The 23,368-nt window shown below is 45.4% G+C and overlaps 1 long non-coding RNA gene across 1 annotated transcript in view; it reads right to left on the bottom strand.

Annotated features, from left to right (window-relative positions):
• The window catches only part of LOC140843158 (uncharacterized), a 32,197-nt gene that overhangs the window by 7,549 nt on the left and 1,280 nt on the right, over positions 1 to 23,368 (bottom strand). The gene's annotated exons all lie outside the window — the stretch shown is intronic.

The following is a 23,368-nucleotide window of genomic DNA, read 5'->3' as shown; positions in this document are numbered from 1 at the left end:
TACAGATAGTGACCTCTTGACCTTCCTTAAGATCCAGCTTGGTCACCACTTCTTCAGAAAAGCCTTTCCTGACCCGGCCTCTCGGATGAGGTCAGCTCTCCCTAACCAGTGCTCTCCTGGTACCGTGTGCCTCTCCGTGGAATCACTGAAGGGTACCTAGTCCAGCTTAGGTTCCTTTGCATGTAACAGAAACCCATGTACAGTGACTTAACCACAGAGTTTATATTTCTCTGACATACCAGAAGTGCAAATGCAGGAAGTCCAGGCCTGGTGTGGCAACTCCAGTTTGTCATCAGGGCCTATAGCTCCTTTTCACACCCCACTCCACCATTCGGACAGGAGGCTTCCAAAGTCACCTTAGGGCTCCCTGCCTGATGAAGTTCCAACTATTGTCTTAGCGCTCTAAGCATCAGCAACATAGGCCAAAACAATAAATAAATAAAGGCCTCTTCTCCCTTAAAAGAGACTTCCTGGAAGTGACACATGGCACTTCCATTTATAGCTCATTGTCCAGAATGGTCACACTTGGCTACAAGTTATATGGTCACACTTGGCTACAAGGGATGCTGGGGAATATGTCTTTCACTCAGGTGGTAATGTGGCCACTAAAAAGGAGTCGTTAAGGTGGCCTCTTCTTATAAAATTATTCCAGAAAGTAAATGAACATGAAATGGTAGGTTATCATCATCTTGCAACCTTCAGCAAATTAATGGGTTGAGGCACTGAGCATCTAGTATAGGAGAAAAAGGGGGGAAAACAGACATTCTGTGCCTCCTGATGGAAGAACACATGCCACCGATGACCCAGCTAAAACCGCCAGATATGAGCTTGACCAAACCTCTGGCAATCAGCAAAATCAAGACTGAGAAACACTATAGGTCAAACAGATCAGGTTCTTCAAAAGCAAATGTAAGAAGAAGAAAGCTCCAGGGGAATCTGCCATTTAAAAGGGATTCAAGAGGTGGATCAGACTTTTTTTCAGAGCAAAATTAAACTTTAGTGTCTAGGAACGCACAATGGAGGTGACAAAACTGTAAAGCTAGGCAAGGAGGTGATTACCATAGAGGTCAGGCTCATGCCTACGATGCAGGAGGTTGCCGTTGGGACAGGGTATGGGGAAGGCTTCTGGAGCAGCTGGCAGAGTTTTGTGTCTTCCTCTCATAGTAATGAGAAGGATGTTTGTCCGTAACAGTTCACTAAGCTATCATTCATTTTAGGTGCTATTTTCCTATTTGCATTTTGTTTTACAATGAAAGGGTTAAAATGAGCCAAAGAAATGTTTTTCATTAAAAGGTACTGCAGCCTTCAACCAAGTATGCCAGAAGAAAATGTAAAAGGGCAGCAAGGGACTCACTATAATCAAGAAATAACTGAAGAAATTTCTCCCTGAAGATGCTCTCAACAAGGCTGTGGAAAGGATGTAAAATCGGCTATACAAGACTAATCCCTACAGAGACAGTTTCTACAGGGCCTTGTGACTTAGAAGGCTGAGTGCTTAAGCTATTGCCAAAGAGTTGCTCAGGGAAACCTCAGCCAGGGCCAGGAAGGGCTCTGTTTCCTGATAAAGGAGGAGGCCTCCTGGTGTAGCCAGTCATCCAGTGAGTCAGGGAACCTGAGTTCCCACTTTAACTCAGCTACTGCCTCCCTCCGTGACCTTGAGTGAGTCACCTAAACTCTGTGTGTCACCCAAAGTCAGTGTCTCTATCAGCCAAATGGAGAGGGAATGTCGAATGAAGTAATCTAGAATCCCTTCTAGCTCCAATTTTATATAATTTTAATGACGCTAAAGCAGAATTTCTCAGAGGGTGATCTGTCGATCACCTGTATTAGAAACACTGGTTATTGAAAAGGCAGATTCTTTGGCCCCATCCCAAACCCAGTGAGCCAGACTTTCTGGGGATGAGACCCTGGAATCTGTTTTTGTTCCAAGGACCCATGTGTTTCTAATATACACTAATTTGAAGGCCACTATTCTAAGGTATTGTTCAGGTAAAAGAGGGTCGTAAGGACCTCCCATCTCTTAAACTCCTCCTACATGTCAAGCGCCTTGCCAAGGCACTTTGATTATATATGTACATGTGATCTCATTTTATATAATAACTCATCAATCTTCAGAGCTATGTAGTGAAGAAGATGGTGTCCCTATCCTGCAGAGGAAGAAGATGAAGCTAAGAGAGTCTCAGTCACAGAGCTAGTAAGTGACAGATCTGTCTGAATTGGAGGGCTTCTTTCAAGTTAAGAAGGGAAGGAGGGAACTAAAGTCCCTAAGAAAGCATCCCAGGTTTGGAAAGATCTAGCTGGGTGGACCTGCTATGCTCTCAGCACAGGACGCACTCTGGAAAATGCTCTTTCCTTTACTAATATAAAGAGAAGGGAGAGGAGGGTAATGGGAAGGACATGTGGAGGAATAAGGCCAAAGTTAGGTCTTTCCCTTTATTAATATGACATCCATCAAAAGATAGATAAACGCTTGAAGTTTTTGATGCAGCAAAATATGTAGCCAGGAAGATCTTAAAGTCAAATAGCGTAACTATAGAGAACAAAACAGCCAGGAATAGCTTTCGATTCTTGGAGGCAAAGGAATACACTGATATGCTGAGTTCCTTAAAAGTTGCTATAAAATGCAATCTTCAAGTACAGGGACTACATTCCTAGTCTGGAAGCAGATGATCCTCCTTCTGACCTATCATTAGAAGGTCAGTAGTTGCCTAACCCTGCTCACGATGCCTATGTAATTCACCTCACTTCATATCATCACGTAGGCATTGTATCAGCTCCCATCATCACACGGAGAAGCATGGTGAGTATGGTACAATAAGATATTTTGAAAGAAAAAGACCACATTCACATAACTTTTATTATAGTATATGATTATAATCATACTATTTTATTATTAGTTATTGCTGATAATCTCTTACTGTGCCTAATTTATAAATCAAACTTCATCAAAAGTGTGTATGTATAGGAAAAAACAGTATATATGGGCTGAGGTACTGTCTTTGGTTTCAGGCATCTACTGGGGGTCTTAGAACAATCCCCCAAAGATTAAGAGGGGATTCTTTTTTTTATAATTAAGGTATCATTAATATACAATCTTATGAAGGCTTCACATGAGCAACATTGCGGTTACTACATTCACTCATATTATCGAGCCCCCCGACACCCACCACAGTCACTGTCCATCAGTGTAGTAAGATGCCACAGTGTCACTATTTGTCTTATAAGAGGGGATTATTGTACTTGTGATTGGCATCTCAAGTGGAGGACAGTCTCGTGGGGCTGAGCCGTTAGCCTGTGGGATCTGATGCTCTCCCCAGGTAGATAGTGTCAGAATCTAATTAAATTGTAAGACACTGGTGCCACAGAATTCCTTGGTGTGGGAAAAGCCCCCACACATCTGGCAGCAGAGTATGGAGATTGTAGCAGCAGTGGAAGAGGAAAGGAGACACAAGGGAGGAGAAGTGAATTTTTCCAACACAGAAGAGAAGATGGTCACTCTCTTAAAGGTGAAACTGACAAAAATGAAACAAGCCAAGTCCCAACCAAGGGCACACCCATGGCGGGGGAAGTGGAATCTGCTTCCAAACACCTGTTAAAAATGTTTAAGTAAATCACAGGGTGGAAGGGGCTGCAGTGTAGGTGGTGCCCAGCTCTCTGGGCAGGGGAACGAGATTTCAGAGAGACTCTGGCAGCCAGAGTCAGGGTGTGGGGGCAGTGGGGCAAATGGAGCAGCCACCAAGTGTCAGCCACTGAGCTAGACACACCTCTGCCCTCAGGGAGCTTGTCAAGCCAGTGGGAAGCCAGTCACAAAGAGGAGAGGCTAAGAGACAAGAAGGGATGGTAGAATGGGAACTGCAAAGCAAGATAAGGAAAAAGTCCCTCCAATAAACAAAGGAATGAGCTGTCCTCACGTCCAGGGCTTCCAGGGAAGTGAGTTGTCAAGAAGTAAACTGGACTCTGAGGGGCACAGGCGAGCAAAGACACACCTTACAGCATTGCCAGCCTGCCAACTGAAGAGGAGAGTTCCCCCAAGGGGTGCAAGTCTGCAAAGGGCCAGACCAGGGATGGAGCAGGACAAGATTAAAGAGTGGGTAAATTGTCTCATAGGTAACAGCTATCGAAAGATTATGACTAGCATACCTCGTATACATCCCAGATCCATGCGTCCTGTCTCTACAAAGAAGTACAATAGAAGCACAGCCCAAACTGTCAAAATTATCAACAAAAGAATTGAGTCATTTACTTCTGTGTCTCCAGTTGGTAACTCCCAGCAACATGTCTTGAATCCCTTTTTTTGTGCCTTCTCTCCCTCCAGCATACTTCTCCCCTTCCTCTTCCTTCTCCCTCCCTGAACTTTATTAAACAAATCACCTTCAACTTTCTGGCTAAGCACCTCCCCTCCGTGCCCTCTACCCAGTCTCTCCATTCCAATCTTTCTGCTTAACCTAAGTTCAGGAACCTTCTGACCAATGGGAACTTCCTAATCAAAGAGGGTAGGGAGCGAAAGTAGAAGCCGTAAAGACAGCGTTCTCCTAATCAAGAGGAGGAAGGGAATGTTCAAGTCTAACTATCTCTTACCGCTCCACTGCCAGATGGGGTAATGAGGAAATAGTGGAGTTTTAGGCATATGTTCACAATTATTGATCTGACTCTGAAATGTTGAGTATTCCAAAAGATCCTGATTATTATGATCCAGACAGAGAGAACACGACACAGATGTACACAAAACCAGGGTCAGGTAGATAGGATATGACACAATGTTTTGAAGGTTTGGGAGCCATGGATGGCTGGACAAATTCAATGAGCAGAGGGCTAGTGTGGGAGAGTGGTGAGCAGAGACGCTGTGCGTCATCAGAGCCAGGCATGGAAGGTGGCAAGGGATCAGTAACACCAAAGAGAAATCTAAATTTTTGTGATTTGTCTGAAGGTTAACAAGTCATGAATCAACATTTCCAAGTAAACATTTCAAGCTGCATATCTAGGTTCGACAGTGATACAAATGAAGGAGTTACATTTGTATTTTCATTCAAATCTATTCTATTTTTTTACTTTAGACATAATTTCAGACTGCGAGAATAGCTAGTTATTTTGTAGAATGTCCTCATTTTGGGTTTGTCTGATGTTTTGTCACCATTAGAATCAGCTTATGCCCTTTTGGTAGGAATGCCACATAAGTGATGCTGAGTTCTTCTCAGTGTCTAACATCAGAAGGCAGTACATTTTCATTCAAAAATAAAATATATTGTATGTGGTGGTTGTCGTGAGAATGATTCTGCAGAAATTATGTTTAACTATAAAAATGACAACCAAAAGCCCCCAAAGGAACCATAGCCAGAACAATTGTGAACAATGGAGTTGTTTTCCTAAATGACACCAGAGCCTGGGGCTGTTTTCTTCCTGTCTTCAGAAATTTTTCTGTGTGTCTGATCCTGAGTGCATGTAACCCCCTCATTTGCCCTTTAAAACTTTTTAAGTCATGTAATTTAAGGAACAGAAATCTTTATGATATATCCATAAAATGGAATGTTATGCAGCCATCAAGATGATGAAAAGGTAGGAATCATATGACTAGATGTGAAAAGATGTCCAGAAAAGGGTTTTAAAAACAGGGTACAGAGCAGTAGGCATATCCCATTTTTGTAACAAAACCATGAGGGAGGGAGGGGCTCCCTAAATATATACCTAACAGTAGTGATTTCTGGGATGTGAGATCATAGGTGAATTTCAGATTTCACTGTCATCTGTCTATATTTCTGAATAATTAGGATTTTTATAAGTATTATTATTCTTACGATTAGTACAAGCAAGTAAGATGCTTCCACTTTGGAAAAAAATACGCTTGTAAAGCAGATCTTGGGAGCTTGGTGGCACCTCCTCAGAAGCTCATCCTTCGTCTTCGGTGTCCTAACAGAAGCCCTCACTGCCTGCACCCCTACAAAAGAAAGGACTCCCTCCATTTTCCAGCTGGCACCTGACAATCTCCAGGCGCTACTCCCAACATTGCCTGCTGCCCACCTCTTAGAGGAAGGGGTCTCCTTACACCTCTCTGGAGAAAAGGGGCCTGTCTTCCACCTCCCTCTGACCCCTGGCTTCCTTCCCTATAGAGAAGTTCAGAGCTCTCTCCCTAAGCCCTCCGCCCACTCCCAGTCTAACTCCCCAGCAGGAGTCTGGCCCTGTTAGCTGTTAGCTGCACCGCCTCTCCACCTTGGTCGGCTTCCCCTCCCCACCCTCTAACAGCGCTCTTAAATGCACACCAAAGCCAGTGGTGGCTTTGTCTTTCCTGTCCTGGAAGGCTCCTCTGCAGCATCTAATACCTGCCACGGGGCCTTCCTGAAACACGCTTTTCCACAGCTTTTCCACGGCTTCTGGGACAGGCTGCATCTCCAGCCTTCCTCTCTCCTCTGCAAACCCTCCCAAATGGGCAGGCCTTCCCCTGGATGATCTCAGCTATGTCAGAGATTCATCAGCTACCCTTCACACCGCCAAGGGCTATCACGTGGGTTAGAGAAGCACACTGACATTTTCATTTCCAGTCACTTACCTGCTAAGTCCAACTACTTCTACTGCTGACATACCTTATTATAGACTGAATGTATGTGTCCCCTCCAAAATTCGTATATGTAAACTCTAACCCTTAATACCTGTGATGGTATCAGAAGGTGGGGCCTTTGGGAAGTGATTAAGTTTAGATGAGGCTGGGAGGCTGGAGCCCCGTCATGGCTTTAGTGTCCTCACAAGAAAAGAGGACACCAGAGCTTGTGTGATGAACCACGAAGAAGGCAGCGATCTGCACGCCAAGAAGACAGTCCTCCAGAACCACATTCGCCAGCTCCTTGATCTGGGACACCCCAGCCTCCCAAACTGTGCAAGATGAATGTCTGTTGTCTCCCCAGCTGTGGCATTTTGTTTTGGCAGCCCGAGCAGAACAAGACATGCCCATCAAGGCTCCCGGCCGGCTCCCTCCACCCTGCTGCCGCCGCCCTGGTTCAGTTGGGCCTCTGTCCTTGCGGGAGCTGTGACAAAAGCCTCCTCCCTCAGCCGAATTGCCCACTTTCACAGACTCTCCCTCAAGCTGAGATGGAATTCTCTTCCTGAAACACAGCCCTGAAACTATGTCATTCCTGTGCTCAAAACCAAAATTCACATTTCCCAAAAGCCATTCCCTAGTTCTGCCAGATATTAATAGCTAAGTAAGTAAAATTTAAAAAGGGTGGTGGTGGTGGTGCAATGCCCAAATTGACTTTGACTTTTTGAGAAACATTGAATTAAACCAAGTTCAACAGGTTCTTTACTGTAGATCTCATCAGAGCCCTCCATAGGCTTCTTTCTCCAAGTGAAGTTTTAGTGCATTTTTCTCTCAAACTTATTTGATTCCAGAGTTCTTTTTTTTTTTGCAGAACATTCATGCTCAGGAAAGATCCTTGTAGAGGGGCCACAAGATGGAAGGAACCCAGGTCCCCGAATCACTGCTTTGAGCTGCTCAGGAGAGCAACCCTACCAGAAATACCAGCAATGGACCATCAAATGGGTGAGAAACACACTCGTATTGTGTTCAGCCACTTAAACTTAAGGGTTGTTTTTAATAGCAGTTAGTCTATGCTGCCTAATGCAGAATGCATGGGGTTATCTGCCAAAGAATAGATTATCTTTTTCAGTCTGGGAAGTTTTTGTCATGAACAATAATAGGCCACATGGACTGCAGCCTTATTAAGGGTCCAACACTGTGATAAGCATTTTGCAAACAACTTATTTAATCCTCTTCACCACCCAGTAGAATAAATACTATCATTGCCTTATTTCACAGACAAAGAAACTAAAGTTTAAAGAGGTTAAACACTTGGAGACAGGAGGTCCAGGCCAAAGAGATGTTTCCATGTGAAAACAGATCTCAGATGTTTCATCTAGAAATGAGTCTGGATCCTTGATTATAATGACACTGAGGTCCTGCTTTCTAAGCTCAGGTTTTGAGGGCAGAAAAGCTGGGTTTCTGGGGCAGTGTGTAAGTTACCTAGACCAACAGAACATCTAGATGACTGACTGACTTTCAGTCCTTTTGCTTAAACCAGTGGTTCCTCCCCCAGGGACGTCTGACTATACCTGTAGACAATTTTTGTTATCATAATAGTGAGGTGCTTCTGAAAGAGCCCCTCTGTGGCCCAGGATGCTGTTAAAAATTTGTACCATGCACAGGACTGCCTCCTACCACAAAAATTCTGTGGCCCAAAACATCTCAGTGCCAAGGCTTAGAAATCTGACGTAGACATCTCTTGTATCACCGACACAGCTTAAACTGTCCCGACTAAATCCACACTCTGGCTTGGAATAAGAAGCATGCTTGAAAACTCTGTTTTCAACACCTAAAAGAGCAAGAAAAGCAGTGGCCAACAAATGACTTTTAGTGCTCAATAGCCAAGGCTCACTGTGGGAGGGAGTCCAGCCCAGAGAAGACTGGCCCTGGGTACAGAATGTGGTTTGGAAAGACCTCAGGAACAAAATATGGTGGCAGAATAAAAATTCTATTGAAAGAATGCCAAACTTTTTGGTTTCCTAGTAACATAATTTTCCTGAGATTTCTCTTGTATTTGAATTTGCAGCATTCCTACACCTATTTTAAATCAAGGCAACAAAAGAATAAAATTTTTTAAATGACATAACAGAATCAGAGCTTCCTGGGGGGAAAGGCAAACCTAAGTGACATCTGGTCCACCCCCTGCCCACCCACCTGGTGTATAGTTCCACTGTTTCAATACCATATGATTGCAGGGTAAGAATGTCATCGTCACAAGGATCCTGTTGCATTTCCAGCATATTCTGTCAGAAAGATCTTCCCAGGGACAGAAACTTGCTTCTTGGAACTCTCTGCTTGTTGCCCCTAATTCAGTCCATTGTCAGAAGTTGGGGATAGTGGGAGGAATGGATACAAAGAAGACAAGATAGGATGGAAAGTATCCTTCAATGGAAGTGTTCTGGGTCCCACATGCTGTGCTTGACACTTTATGCACATTATTTCTAATCCTCCAACAATTTTTCATAGCAACCTCGGGTTAATGATCATGCACAGCCTCCTGCCTCTGCCTGTCAACTCATTTCTAGATGAAACATCTGAGATCTGTTTTCACATGGAACATCCTTTGGCACCCTGTTCATTCATTCAGCACATATTTACTGAGCAACTACAAAGTGCTAGGCTTATGCCAGATATTGAGGATACAATTGTGGGCAGGTTGACCTCTCAGGACAGCAGAACTACCACATACTATTGGCAAGGGAAGCCTTTGATCTGGGTGGCTGTTATTATTTTCAGCACCAAAAATTCCCAGGTCAGCACCTATAGTGGCCTACAACATCAGGGACCCATCCCGGAGGAAGTGACGTCTAACTGGGAGGTGGACTGAGATACCAAGGGCGTCACCAGGTGACGGGACCAGGGGGTGTTGCAGGCAGAGGGAGGGGCCTGTGTAACACCACGAGGGCACTGAGGGCACCAAAAACAGGCCTCCGAGGTGAGGATCTGGGAGAGGCAAGAGCAATGCCAAGAGAGTCCAGACGTCGTGGGTCCCACTGGTGATGCAAAGGATCTGGGTCTCAGCCATGATGGGTGTCCCATGAAAACAGGAGCATGGCTGAGCTCTGCATCAGGATGGATACAAGAGAAAATAGGACACAGGAGCCAGAAGACTTCCACACACGGCTACAACAGGCTGTGGAAGTAGGTAGGATCACAAGGAGTGGGCTGTCGAGGGAATTTCACCTAGAATGCAAGGAGAGGGAGGCCCCTAAATCACATCTGACTTACATACACCCGGCCCTTTGGTACAAGAGTTCATGAGCATCAAGAGCGTTGTTGCATTACCACTGGCCCCTCAAAAAGAGTTTGAAAGCAACGTGTTTAAAGAGAATAATTTCCCTAAGTGGTGGAACTTCAGGTACCATGGCAGGTTATTGGGGCCACGCTTGGTAGCGGGGGGAGGGGGCATTTTGGCACCTTCCACATCGCAGTCCTGGCCAGCAGCTCACTCCCTGTGCCCCACTGGTGCCCTGTGAGGTCCTGACCTCCCACAGTGCCCTCTGGGACAGCCGGATGCCCTCCTGGCTGGCAGCAATCTCATCACCTATCCCTGAGCAAGTGTGACAGCAACAGAAAACAAATTGTACTAAGAAGCCTCTAAATGAACCAAGGGAAACCGTGTATAATTCTGTGTTTTTGCCAGTACTCCTGGAAAGAAGGGAGGTTGACTTTCCCTATGAGTTTTACATCTGGAGACTAAATGAAAACAGACTTAAACAATTGCACAGAAGCTTCATAATCTCCTGGAAATCTCTTGAAAAGCTATGTGAAGTAAACATGGAAATTAAAAGAAAAAAAAACAGTTCACTGAAAAATAATTTGCAGTTTGAGTGCTGCAAGCAAAAAAAAAAGATTTACATCACATATACTTTCATTTCAGGCTCATCTTGTTAAAATATCATTGTATCATTGTCTTTGTTAACTTTTTTTGTTTTTAAACACAGAACAAGAACAGGCCTATGTTATGCCTGCTAGGAGAGTTTTTTGGGCACTTGTCTTATATGTACCCACTTCCCCATCCTCAAATCTAGCTAATATTCTCCTTAACAATGAAAGGGTCCCATTTCTTCCTATATCCCCAGCAGACCTAAGACCATACCTCATAGGTAGTAGGTGCAAGATAAGAACCCACAAATCTGAGGGGACCATGGGGGCAGGCATCAGTGTGGCCTCTGCCTCAGGAAAAAGGCTCCTGGGGCAGCCCTGTCAAGAGGGCACCTGTTCGGGATGCCGTTTGACAGCAGGAATCAGGCCATAAGTAGCTTTATATCTCTAGTCTTTAGAACCCAGAAGGCACTTAGCAAATATTTGATGTAAGAGGCCAGGCATCAGGGCCAGGATAAAGAACATTTATACATCAGGGCAAATATGACAAATACAGGCTTTTTCCCCCTTGCCATCAGGGAGCTCCAGGCCAGAGGATCAGCATCCTTCTGAATGCTAGTGTAACACAGCCCTCCCTGGGGAAAGACACAGGAGAGTTTCCAGGATCTTCATTCCTGGTGGCTGAACAACGTGGGCAAGATGTATAAACCAGCTCTTTGATGCCTGGAGCCTCAGAACTGTCCTTGAAGCCTCAGTTCAGATCCTCTATCTGAATATACTTAACTGTTACATTTTTCTAGGAGGAGCTCTGGGGGAAAGACAGATTTGGGTTTCAGCCAAAACTTCACCACTTACCAGCCTGTGTGATCTTGGACAAATAACTTAGCCTTTCTGAGCCTCCATTTCCTCATCTGTAAAATGGAGATCAAATTTAGTAATATCTCTGTCATTGGGAAATCTTGACACCTGTAAAGCACAGTGCTTAGCACATAGCAAGCACTCAATGAATTTCCCAAAGGCAGGAGAGGCTTACACAGGGTGGGCCCTGGCCAAAATGGTGAGGAGGGAGGCGTCTGTCCCAAAGCCCTCTCACTGCTCCTTTCCCCTGCAGGGAGTCCACGCAGATGGCCCAACCTCTGGAGTGACGGGAGGACTGACTGGGAGTATAGGGAGTGGTGCAGAAGCTGGAACAGGGCCAGGCGGGGTTAAGGGGCACCAAGCAGCAGGGTGGCCTGATCCTCGGTGTCAGGGCTAGGGGCTGGGGTGCCGAGTGACGGTTGTAGAGGCCATCCCAGGGAGAGCCCTACAGGGACCTGCCTGTGAAGGGAGGGTACTTGCTGATGTAGAGGGGAGCACTGGGGCTACAGCCCCAGGGGAACTGTCAGGCAGTTTCCAGGGCCCTGTCCAGGAAAGCGGGGGCTCTGGGTGGAGCTCCCTTGGGAGGAGAGGCTACTGTGCAGCCAGTGCTTGTCCACCAGGGTTTGCTCCAAGTCCCCAGGCAGTTGGATTGGGAATCAGGAGTGACTGCTCCTGCCCGCCCGCTTCTGACTTCCTCACTGACCACCCTCTCCATGCCTCCCCGAGCCCCCAGGCGGCCACACTCACACTCCCTGCTCAGGCCCTTCATCTCCCCAGCTGCTGCCCCCGCCCAGGATGCCCTTCCCTGTGTCCTCACCCACTGGCTCACTCACTGCATACACCTCTGCCCGTTGTCACATCCCCCGAGAGAACTTCCCTGTCTGCCCATGTAAAGTATCATGACTGCCCCCACCCCCATCACTCTCCAGCCCCATTATTTTCTCCACAAAACTTATGTGACCCGTGCATATGGGTGGACTTGCTGTCCATCTCCTATTCCACAGCATATGCTCCATGAGCACAGGGATTGTGTTCACTCGAGTATCTCCGGTCTCGCCAGATGCCTGACACCTGAGCAGCTGACAGCTCAGTAAGTATTTGATGAATGAGTGGGTGAACGAGGGAGCAAGTGAAGGGCCAGCTCCCATCTGCGGGCAGGTGAAGGACACTAACATTGTGCACTGGCCCAGAACTGTCCAGAACCGAGCCAGGACCTCATGAAGGACCTAAGTACTAGCTGCCAGGGTGGTGGGAACAGGCAGGGGAGGGTAGAGAAGGCAGGCGCTCACCGTGGGACTCCCACATACCTTCAAGTACCCACCCAGGGATAGTGTCATTGGGAGGCTTGTACTCTGAAGGCTCCCTTGGGCTCTGGCAGTGTGAATCACCTGGGGGAACTGCAGATGCTGTGGCCAGCAGGGGAGAAGGTATCGAGCTGTCTGGCTCACCCAAGTCATACACCTCGAGTCCTTTCGTGCCTGCTTATCAAGCTAACTCCAATAACAACCAAAGGGTCATTTATGCAGACAAGTCATTAGAGAAATTTCAGAATTTTAAGTCATCATTTCAATAGCATTACCGAGATAAATGACAGCTTGTGGCAAGAGCTTGGATGGAGACCTTGACCACAGGCTGGGGTTTCTTCTCTCTAGTGCTTAAAGTTTGCTGTCTGGCAAAGAACGCAGAAAGCAGGGTATCATTAGAGTGAACAATTCATGACACGAAACGCATGAATGTCCAGGCCCCACCCAGAAGCCCATGGTCATGGCGATTGCCTGATCTGCTCTTGGCAGAACCCATTGAGAAGAATTATTTTGGTACCAAGAACACATTTCTCCAGCTCCCGTCCATAGGTGGGGAGAAATGGCAAACGTCCCAGAACCAAGCAGGCTCCCCGACTGGCAAGTGTGACAGAAAGCTCACCCACAGCACTCGCCAGCATCTGGGAAGCCTTGAAGGGAGGTTCCTTAGAGAAGCACTGAGGTTTTCCAGAGGAGGGTGGGGCACAGTGGTGATAATAGGGAAGGGGAGCAAGGAAAACAAGACAGCCCATTCTGAAAGTGTGAACAGCAAGGAGTGGTTGCAAGAGGCAACCCCTGTGGGGCGGGTCACCGGTCCCTCTGTTACAGCCACGCCTTGCCTGCCTGTTGCCCCCCAGGGCACTGAACCTGTCCGCAGCCATGATGAGTTACAGCAAAACCCCATTCCCATGAAAAAGTTGCATCTGCAGTGTTCACCTGAACAGGATTTGATCTATGCCTGGAAAGTATTTTCACTTATGTGGGCCTCAAAGTTGTCATCAACATCCACCATAACTGGAAAGGGAATGGAGTTTCCACCTCAGCTCTCCCACTTAGCTGTGTGACCCTGGCCAAGCTTATGAACCTCCCTGAGCCTCAGCTTCTTCATTTTCAAAATAAGGGAACTTTATGTCCATGGGGTTGTTTTATCAGGATTAAATATGATTAAATTAAATTGTGTACTAAAGGATCTAGAAAATACCTGGGAGTGCTCACTAAATATCACTTTTCCTAACTGCCTCATTGTTTTGCCTGCTAAATCATATTATATTACTTTGTAGTGGATTATTACTTCTTTTAACTTCTAGTCTAGACTGCCCTTTTTAGTTTCTTGTATTTTGTTTTAGAGAATATAGAGTGTGTTCAGTTTTTAGTTATAATAAAACTATGTGTTGGAACCAGCCCAGTCTAACACTCTCAAATGCTAGAGTGATTTGAGGGACATTCATTCTCCCATGAGTTCATTTATTCCCCCACCTTGTTCTGAAAGTATTTTGAGGGAACTTACAAAAATAAATACAGCAGGTTACAAAGAGATAAGATTAGTTGTTACAAGTTGGTCACAAAGTCTGTCCTGAGCTTCCTAGAAGCCAAAGCAATGACAGAAAGCCAAGCAATGGTAAGATCCATAGTTTGCAAGACACCAGTTGCTTCCAAGAAACAGAATTTTTCCTGCATTAAGCTCTAATGAACTGTGTCCCATACTCAACAGTATCTCTATAGAAGAGTTCCTTTTAACCAGCCTGTTTATTGGTACAAAGCAGGGCACCACACCTGGGGGCTGCTCAAGAAAGCCCCAAGTAAGGTGGGTTTCTGTTGGTCTGGCTTGATCCTGGGCTGGGATTTTACTCAGAGGAACCAATGAAAAGTACATCTGTCCCAGTTACAATAGATGCATAACAAACTACCCCAAAACTTCATAGCTCACAATTACCATTTTATCTTGCTTACAATTTTGTGGGCCAGGAATTTGGACAGGGTACAGCAGGGACAGGGTACAAAGGATGATGCTTTATTTTTGCATCACACATGTCGGGGGAGGCTCATCTAGGGAAACTCAAAAGCTGTTATTTGGATGCATCTTCACTTACATGTCTGGTGGCTGATATGGCTGTTGGCTGGGACAGGCGTGCTCACACATGGCCTTTCCATGTGGCCAAGGCTTCTGCACTGCATGAAGGCCTCAGGGTAGTCAGAATTCCTACATGGCAGCTCCAGGCTCCAAAGGGTATCCCAGAGAACCAGAGAGAAGCTGACTAGTATTTTCTGGCCCAGCCTCAGAAGTTATACAAAGTCCCTTTCACTGCATCCAGTGGGTTACAAGCAAGTCACAAGCCCATCCAAACTGTGGGGAGAGGACATAGACCCCATTTCTTGATAGGAAGCCCATCAAGGTCACATTGTAGAATAGGATGTGGATGGGACAGATTGCTGCTGCCATCTCTGGAATATAAAATCTACCACTTTATCCTTAATGTGTCACCTACCAATACTATATCCTGCAACCAGGCTATTGATAAGAATTGAGTAGACCTAAGGGTTTAAAGGGTATCCTGGTTTCAAGCACCAGGTGAGGAGATCTTGGCTTGGTCTAAAAGGGTAAGCAGCAGGTTTTAGAGTCACAGCAACTGTACACTAAATAGGTCAAGAGATCTGGGTCCCTACTTACATTATTCTGCTCAGGTTGCCTTAACAAAACTACCATGGACTGGGTGCTTAAACAACAGACATATATTTCCTCACAGGTCTGGAGGCTGGGAAAACTGAGATCAAGGTGCCAGCATGGTTGGGTGCTGGGGAGAGCTCTGCCCTTGGGTTGCAGATGGCTCACTGTGCACACATGACCTCTTATTTGTGTGAGCACAGGGAGAGAGACAGAGAGAAAGCTCTGTGGTGTCTCTTCTTATAATGGCACTAATTCCACCCTAAGGCCCCCCACCCATGACCTCACCTAGCCCTAATTATCTCCCCCAGTGACCCTATCTCCAAATACCATCACATTGGGGGTTAGGACCTCAACATATGAAACATTCAGCCCATAACACTGTGGTTAAAGACATGCCAGCATGCAGTGGAAAATGACATCAATTCCTGAATATTTCCATATATCTGGAGTCTTTAATCAAGTAGACAAATTGCTCACAAACACATGACATTTTCACTTTCTTTCCAACTTAGTCTTATAGCTAAAACTCAAGCCAAAGACTATGACATAGATATAAATAGACCCAGAGCATCATTATATATAATTTGGAAAGGATTTCACTGGCATACATCTGTAAGCAGTTCAGGAACACTTTCAAGCTGTGTTTACATGATATGAAACATCTGGATGAAAACTGAAAAAAATAATCAATTTGGATTGGAAACAAAACAGAAGTACAAATCTCAGTGCACTGGCGCTTGGAATACTTGATGCAGAGCTGATCCTCATACCCCAAGAAGGAGATAATGGTGCACGAGAAGGGCCACTGAAATGGTCAAGGAGCAAAAGAGGCTTCCGTGGGAAGGCAGACTTTAAAAAAAGAACTTTATTCTGAAAATGGGATAGGAAGGGATGAAATCAAAGACTGTGAAAATCATGAAGAATATAAATCTCAAAGAGCCAAACTGCTGAAACCAGGAGCTTTGAAGCTTGAAGGCAATGATTTCAGTACAACTGAAAACCTAATAAATCCCTGCTATCAGGGAAAGGGGCATCCAGGAAACTCAAGCTTCTAGATAGCCAATGATTTATTCTTTTAAGCATCACAACCTATTTCCTCTCTTTCAGGCAGAAAGCTTACCAAAATGTACTTATTCCCCGCCTCCTTAAGAGAAGCACTCTACCCAGATCACCAGGGCCCTGTGTCTACAGTAATCACATCAGACACCCTCAAGCCCCAGTGCTGCTGCCAAAAGACCCCATGGCTCCAAAACACTTTAGTTCTTCTCTCTGATTTTTCAGAGTTCTTCTATTTTCCCTTGCCATCCTTTCTCAGCTTTTTTTTCTTGCAGAATGACTTAGGAGAGTTTCCCTTAGAGGCAGACCCTGAGATAAGGACTGCAGGACAAGTTGTTTGTTTGGGAGATGATTCCAGGAAGCACCAGTAGGGGCTGGGAATATGATGGGCCTGGAAGGCAGCCATACAGGTGCATTACCTACCCGTGAGAGCTCCTTCCCCCTGGGGGCAGATAGGGCTCAGGGCACTGCGACCTCTAGAAGACTGTGCAGAGCCACCCCACACGAGGGGCAGGAACCTAGATTTTATCCCAAGATCCTGCCTGTCACTCTTCAAGGGCTGCTCCGCTTAGCTCCCTGGCATTTCCAGAAGGCTGCAGGTGTTTGCAGTAGCACACCAGCAGGATGTGGGGGAAGGTGAGTGCAGACGGGATGTGGGCAAAGACAGAAGCTACTCCACTGTGGCTCTGGTGCTGCCCAGAGTGGCCACTCCACCCCTCCTTCTGTTCTCACACCAGACAGAATTTGGGGTAAATAAAGAAAACTAGACTATGCATGAGAGCCTTAGGGATTTTCTTCTGAGCTGAAGATATCTTTTCCAGTAGCTGAGGGGACTTTACTTTCTGACTTCTCCTTGTTCTTGGTTATATTCTTAATATAAGAATTTAAACTTATATATTTAAACTTATAAACTACTTGTAAGGCAACCAGTAGTTTTTAAAAAATTGTTTTGGCTATTCAAACATATCCTATCAAATTAAGTTTTGAAGCAAAGAGTCTGCAAAAGGCAGATTGTATCAGGCAAACTCCCTGGAGATGGAAAAAGATTTATTCATGTTACTTCAACTAATAGGAAATGGCCACACCTTAAGAAGAGTAAGACAAGGTTGGGGTACTGTCCAAAGGACACACTAGTGCAAGTGGGGAAATTGAGGCATACCCCAAGCATGCTGGTTTACATACTCACTATGCAGGGTAGAGCCAAAAGGGAAACTGTGGATCAGTGGATATGCAGGAGCCAATGTGCGCTGGAGGACAGGTTACAAAGGGTTACAAACTGATCCTCTCCCTTGTCTTGTCGGGTGGATGGGACTGGGTCAGGACAGACTCGGGCCTTAACAAGGAAGCAGGGGGCATGTTGAAGGCATACAGATGGCACGCTGAATGTCCTCAAAACTGGTATCTGAAGAGAGCTAGGATAGGCAGTCCTGACTTACTTAGAGTCAGATATCAAGTTCATCAACAGTCAGGACAAAAATCCAGGTGTCTTCACTCCACCACAGCAGAAATTACCCAACATTTAGTGGTCCAGAGGCAAAGCCAAGAAGAGGATGCGGATTCCAGGAACACCAGGGCATGCGGGCCAGAAGTTCCCATGAGGATATTTCTGGGCAGATGGGCCCAAGGCCAACCCAGAGAGTCAAAACCTCCAGCCAACACAGCCAGGCATGCCGGCTGGCAGGAAGGAGATAGGCCTTATGCCGGGGAAAGGAGGGCAAGAAGCCCACTCACCAGGGACGGGGCTGCAGGGACAGAGCCAGAGAAATTAAATATGGGGCAAGGCAGGAAGCAGGGAGAGATTGAAATTGGGTGGTCGTGGGATGACCCCATCACTGCTTAGACTTTGGCTAGTGTTTTATACATATTCCAGGCTCTCTTATGAGCGGAGAGCGGAGCAGGCTGGTACAGACACGAGCTGTCAGCTGAAAATGAGGGAGCTTGAGCTCTGGCTTGGGTGGTGTGGGGTTTGGGCAGGGCTGCAGACAGTGTTGCTGCAGCCATCAAGACTCAGGTAAAGAGCTGGGAAGACAGAGAGAGCGCAGATTTGCAAAGGAAAGGGTAAAATCAAGACACTTGTGGAAGAAATAACATTAAAATTCGGTGGGACTGTGGATGCCAAAGTGAAAGTAAGACAAAATCAGGGAACTAATTTGAAGACTACTAGCCTGGGGATCGGAGAGCTGTTAGCATACTGGGTGACAGGGGAGACTTTGGGAAGATGTGATTGTTCAGAATTGAGCGTGGGCATTGCTCTGACTCCACCCTCCACTCTGTACCGAGGAGAGGAGAGCACAGCACAAGGGTGTTAGGACCCGCTGTCCAAGGCTGTCCCCTTTGTGTGGTCACACTCCACTCCTGTTCATTCCTGCAGCAGTATCAAGGCACAAGGGAAGGAGGCAGGTGTCTGCTACACTTGTTTTCTGGGACAGAAACCCAATACTTGATCCTTGGACTTAAAGAGTTCAAGAAAAATTAAAGTATGAGTCAGGAATGTGAAGGGTGAACTGAGTTTCTGGATTCTTGACAGTTATGTGACTTGACGAAATCCACATTGGAAGAAAGTAACACAGAATTTGAAAGGAAAGAAGAATATAATAAGCCAACTGGAAATATGATGTCAATGTGTCTGTTTGGGGGGAGGATTTGTTCATTTGAATAAGGTCATTGTGACTCAAACATTGTATTGTAATGACGTTATCCTGAAAGAGCTTCAATAAATCTAACAGCTCATGAATGTCTAAATTACACAAAATTGGAAAGATCTAAAGGTTGATAAGATCCAAAGAGAGCAAAGATTGATGCTGACAACCGAAGGAGCAAGTCATTGAAACACTGGGAACGCCCCTGGGATGATATGTGTTACTGGTTTGAATTAAAGTAAATTTGATATTCTTGGCTATGGGAGGATTTCCCATCTATGCCGTAATGTTTGAGGTGTTAAGATGCTCATATCCATAGTCAAGAGGCCATGGAAGTAATAGAGATAGGCCCAGGGGTCCTGCCAAGGAGTGACTTTAATTTATGGCTTTCTTCAGAGAATTATCAAAAGCTGATGACAACCATGAATCAGAACCTGGGCTTGAAAGAGACCTCACTTGGAAGCATTGACGCCTTTACCCAGGCAGATTGGCTGTGACCACAGAAGGGAGGGATCGTTAAAGAACAATGTGAGGGAAGGCATAGTGGGAAAGAAAATGATAGCTAGAGAGGAGAGATAACTAGAAAGTTTGAGAATCCAGGAGAGAAAGGGGGGATAGGGAGCCCAAGGAAGTGTTGACGAGATGAAGAAATTAAAAGGAGGGATTGGTCAAGTCCTGCTTTTGAGGATTCCATTCCAGGTGGAGAAGGGTTGATGGAACACTCCCAAGTGTAGAAGCAGATGGAAATTGGATGTAGGGAAGGCATAAAGGAGCATGGTGATATGATGGGCTTCCTGAACTAGGGCTGGAGACAGGGTTCAAGTTCCATTCCTGTCCCTAACTTACGGCAAGCCACCCCGTCTTTCTGGGCTTGTTTGTCTGTATCTAACATGATGGGGTTAGACTAGGTGACCTAAAACATTCTCTCCCTCTTCTACAGCCCTCAGTTCAACATAGATGTTATGAAACCAGAGACTTACATAAATGGAACCTTCCAGATCAGAACATGTATTTAGATTTTCTAAGTAAAAAATCCCTTGAAAGGAGGAAAGAACGGTTCCACTCAACACTTGGCGAGCAGTATTTGTTCTGTAAAATAATTAGTGAATAAGCATTATCAAACTGAGCTGTCATAATTACAAGATAATTGAAAGAGAAAAAGAACTTAGGAGATTCAGTTTTCCCTCCAGTAGGTCAGAAGAGTGATTAACATAAACTTAGGTGGGTGGCTAACAAAGATATTTGCAGGAGGAGAGCTAACATCAAATGAAAAGAGAGCTGGGCTAGGGGTCAGGAGCCTTGAGTTCTAGTCCCAACTCTGCCACTTCCAAGATTTGGGCACGTCATTCCCCTTCCATGCTCCAACTTCCAAAGGAACCCTAATGATCATAGATTCCAGTCTCCTACAATATGGTCACCTACATGTAATCATTAAAACAGTGTTTCTTCTTTCAGTGTGTCTGTAATAATAAGGTCCAAGTAGCAAAGCAGAAGCTATTCCACATATTTTTAAAACAACAATGCAGGGAACTGGCTACAGAGGTAATGGAAATGCTGAGCAGCCCTACAGAGGATAGTGAAGCAACTAGAAATTAGAAACAGCAGGAAGCCACTGCCACTCTGGGCTGGAGAGGCAACAGGGAGGGGGGTGCTGTTGCCTGAGTCACGGACTGTGATCATCTGGTAGAAGCTGCAACCACAGTAGGTCCATCTAGTAGGAGCTGAAGCCATGGAGATGCAGCCACGGTCAGAGATGCTGAGATCTCAGGGGTACAGGATTAGAGAGAATGTTCCAGTCAGTCCTTCTCCTGGCCTCCCATCTTCTGCAGTGCCTCACGTTGGCTTGATCCTGCTAGAAACCAGCTAGCACAGAAGCCTGGCAAATGCAGCCTGCAGGGGTCAGCTCCTCATCCATACAGAGCAGGGGAAGGGCAAGCAATGGATCTGAGGACAAGCCGGTCAGGACTGGCACAAGGTTTCCAAACTCCACATTCTTGTGACATCTACCTAAATATAGGTCCTGTATCAGCCTAGAGTCTAGGTCTTCACACATTTGAGGGCACCCATCCTACCATACCTTGCTTTCTTTTTTCCCTAGCCTGACACTTAAACTTCCTCATTCAAGATATATGAAAGATTTAGACATAAGGATGTTCACTGATGCTGTCGATTATAGCAGAAAATTGGAAACAACCTAAATGCCCAACAACAAAGGATTGTCTAGATACATAATGGGACACCCATACAATGGAACACTATACAGTTACTAAAAACCATGTTGCCAAGAGAAGATGGAATGATGTTTGCGACGTGTTAAAAGGAAGCTACAAAAGCAGAATGCTATCCACACAAGGGAAATTTTTCAAAAGATATGTTAAGAGTTATGAAATTATGAACGGGTTTTTACTTTTTCTACAGAGATGCTGCTTTTGAAATAAGGAATAGGGAACAATTGAAGCTTATTTTTGCCAGCCAGAAAGAAATAGGAAAAACCCCCTCTTTCAAGGCTGTCTTCCAGCATCTTATTCTGCCAGATGGATATGAAGTCGGTTCAGGCCCCACTGTGTAGCTTGCCTAGAACCCCGAGGAGGCCACCGTGGCTCTGGGCAGAAGCTTCTTTGGTGCCAGCATTCACCTTGAGACGCACTATTAGGAATAGGGCTGTCCTGGCCAACCTCTCCTCCCGAAGTACCAAGGGCCATTTCTGCCTGAAAAAGTGTCAGGTCCAGAGCCCTGGGGGTATTTTGCAGCAGAGCAGCAGCCCTTGCTCCTGAGAGGAGCTTCCCTTCCTCCTCCCCAGGCTGCCTGCGAAGGTTTGCAGACAGCTCCCTTTCCATCCCGCAGGAGGAGTCAGGCGCAGGAGTCATAGCGCTGGCTCGGATTAAAGGAGTATTATTGTGCTAGCAGAAATGGATCTATTTTATTATCTGTTTCTTGACACCTTACATATAGAGAGGCTTTTCCCACCTGACAGGCAAGTTCCTTAGGAAGCCAACAATTTCGTAGCTGATGCTAAGAAATGACCAATAAGTTACAAATGCATGTTTCTGAAGAGCAGCAGCCAAGCTGAGAAGATGTAGTGGAAACACTGAGGAAAGTGGTTTATAACCCCAGATTCTAGATTCAAGTCTGCAAAGTGATGCCATTCTTCTAAAAATATACAGAGGAACTACAGAAATCCTTTCCCCTTTTCTAACAGCTTTTTCTTTTGTCCTTCCCTTTTTTTTTAAGAAATATACTAGGAATGGTTTGTAAGGGAGATTCACCACCTCAGATTTCACTATTTCGTCAGGGGTGATAGTTGTGAGATATTATTTTAAGGACTTCCTCCTCCTATACAGATTTTTCCACACTGGGAGGACAGATAAGGTATGTTCTACTAATGTTCCTCATTAAACACACATGCGTGCCAGCGGTCATTTCCCTTTGTCTTGCTATCCCATGACAACAGATTGCATATCATAGGAAATTGGAATGGAGAGCTTATTTAGTTTGGATCTCTCTTCTCCATTGTTTAATTCCACATTCAGTTTTTCATTCTATGTCTGCCTCCTTTTGCAGAAATACACTATGACTGCATACAGGAACAGATAAATGCGTAGGTATTGTTTATCTACAGACTCACCTCATAGACTTCTCAGGAGCACTTTGACCAGCCTCCCCCCACCCGCAACATTTTATCTCTGGGCTGAGATGTACTAGTTACTCAGTAAAGAATGGAAGATTGATGGGCCTATATGTGTCGCAAGTGTGCACCCCCAGGATTTTGTTTACTGTTGGTCAAGTTCCAGTAGTGAGATGGCTCCTTTCCTTTATTGCCATGATGCATAGATGCCTCAGTGGGATTTTGTCCCCCTCACCCTTCAACGCAGACCACCTGTCCATTAAAATAAACAAACAAAAACAAAAAATTGCCAGGAAAGGAGGCCTAAGGGAACAGAGAAAGTTTCACATTTCCTGTTGTTGAATTTAGGCCTGGCCTTTAGAGGAAGCTGGATGCCTCTTCAATCCACTATGCTCTGTTCTCTGACATTATCGTCATTGTTTTTCCTTAAGACTGCAAAGCTACGATGGCAAACTTTTAAAGTGACTTGAGTATCAACTTTTACCCAAATGTTACTGTTCCTTTTTTCTTGTCACATAACAGTGTGTGATTTTTAAATATTTTGTTTTCTAAGTGGGATCCATTAGCTCTAAGAACTAACATTCTTTCCATTGATCAAACATTAAGTGTGTGCCAGGCATTGGGTAATAGCTTCCACACTCATTATTCCATTTATTCCCTTACAACCACCCTATGAAGGTGATGCCAACACATGAGGAAACTGAAGGAGGGTGAGCCATTTGCCCAAGATCACACATCTAGAACAAGGCTCTTTTGACCATTCCGTTGAAATCCACCCAGCTTTTATCAACCAGAGTCCATGAGTTTCGTCATCCAGAAAACGTTTTCTGA

This window comes from Manis javanica, chromosome 8 (genome assembly GCF_040802235.1).
Source record: "Manis javanica isolate MJ-LG chromosome 8, MJ_LKY, whole genome shotgun sequence".
NCBI classification, from domain to species: domain Eukaryota; kingdom Metazoa; phylum Chordata; class Mammalia; order Pholidota; family Manidae; genus Manis; species Manis javanica.
This window is presented reverse-complemented; position numbering and strand designations above follow the sequence as displayed.